The sequence below is a fragment of the Myotis brandtii genome, unplaced genomic scaffold (genome assembly GCF_000412655.1).
Source record: "Myotis brandtii unplaced genomic scaffold, ASM41265v1 scaffold39542, whole genome shotgun sequence".
Classification (NCBI taxonomy): domain Eukaryota; kingdom Metazoa; phylum Chordata; class Mammalia; order Chiroptera; family Vespertilionidae; genus Myotis; species Myotis brandtii.
The window spans coordinates 3,563-5,206 of record NW_005365173.1 but is presented as its reverse complement, the minus strand read 5'-3'; the positions used below and the strand labels follow the sequence as shown (position 1 = coordinate 5,206).

Below are 1,644 nucleotides of genomic sequence, written 5' to 3'. Positions count from 1 at the left end.
AGTTCGATCGCTCTCTATGACATGCACTGACCACCAGAGGGCAGCATGGAAGAAAGGGAAGCCCAAGCAGGCAGCCAGGAAAGGGAGGTCCCGGCCGGCAGCAGACAGCCGCTAGTGCACTGGGCCTCTAGTCCTATCATATTTCGATTTGTTTTTTATGATATCACAGTGAATAAATTTAATCCAGAACATAATTTTGTCTCATTTATATGTGAAGCAACTGACAGGTAAGTAACTGAATTATTTGGGTCAAACGTAAAACTACATATCAGGATTCTGATTGGTGGCTCTTGAACTCGGAAGCAGTCGGTGGCGCTCGGAAGCCTTGGAGGCAGGCGGGAGTTGGCTGGTCCAGCAGCTGCAGCGCAGGCCGGCCGGGAGGGGCAGCAGTGTGAATAAACAGTTGATGTGAAAAAGAGTAAATCCTGTGAAGCTGATGTCTCTAGTCACCTTCGAAAAGGAGTAGAAAATCATTATAAGCTTTCTCTGCCTGAAGATTTCTATCACTTCTGGAAGTTCTGTGAAGAACTTGATCCTTAAAAGCCAGCTGATTCACTTTCCGAAAGCCTTGGACTTCAATTAGTGGGTCCGTATGACATCCTTGCCGGAAAACATAAAATGAAAAAAAAATCATCGAGCCTGAATTTTAACCTTCACTGGAGATTTTACTATGATCCTCCTGAGTTCCAGACAATAATTATTGGAGATAATAAAACTCAGTTCCACATGGGGTATTTCAGGGATTCTCCTGATGAACTTCCTGTATATGTTGGTACAAATAAAGCAAAGGAAAACTGTGTAATTGCTCAAAATGGAGATAATGTGTTTGCTGCGGTTAGATTATTTTTGATGTAAAAACTTAAAGAAGTAACAGATAAAAAGAAAACTAGCTTCTTGAAATCCATAGATGAAAAGCTCACAGAAGCAGCCAGAGAACTGGGGTACTCACTGGAACAGAGAACCGTGAAGATGAAGCAGAGAGACAAGAAAGTCGTGACAAAGACCTTTCATGGTGCAGGCTTGGTTGTTCCAGTTGATAAAAATGATGTTGGGTACAGAGAGCTCCCTGAAACAGATGGTAATGTATTTCTCATGGACACATGTGTATATGTACATATATATGGCAATATCTGGAGGAAGGCTTTCCTTCTATGGAACAGTAGATGTATACATGTGCCTTTTGTGGGACAGTCACTAGACCTTAGTTATAAGGAGCAAGCTCCGGTTTTAGGGTTAGTCAGGCCTGAAGTAAAATTGGGTTTGTACCTGTGTAACCTTGAGCAAATTATTTAACTCCACTAAACTTTGTTATTTTTATCTGTAAAATGGTTAATGGTGAATACCATTTATAGGGAGGGGTGTTCAGGGTATAAAAAAAGTATGTAAGGTCTTAGCACAGTGCTTGCCTTAATAGTGCTTAAAATATAGTAGTTACCCCCAACCGGTGTGGCTCAGTGGTTGAGTGTCGACCTATGAACCAGGAGGTCACAGTTCAATTCCTTGTCAGGGCACATGATGGGTTGCAGGCTTGATCCCCAGTGTGGGGCATGCAGGAGGCGGCCAATCAATGATTCTCTCTCATCATTGATGTTTCTATCTCTCTCCCTCTCCCTCTCTTAAATCAATAAAAATATATTTAAATAT

The 1,644-nt window shown here is 42.0% G+C and overlaps 1 pseudogene; it reads left to right on the top strand.

The window, feature by feature from the left end:
- Positions 1-294: 294 nt before the first annotated feature.
- LOC102240549 lies at positions 295-1,500 on the top strand (annotated as a pseudogene).
- Positions 1,501-1,644: the final 144 nt, after the last annotated feature.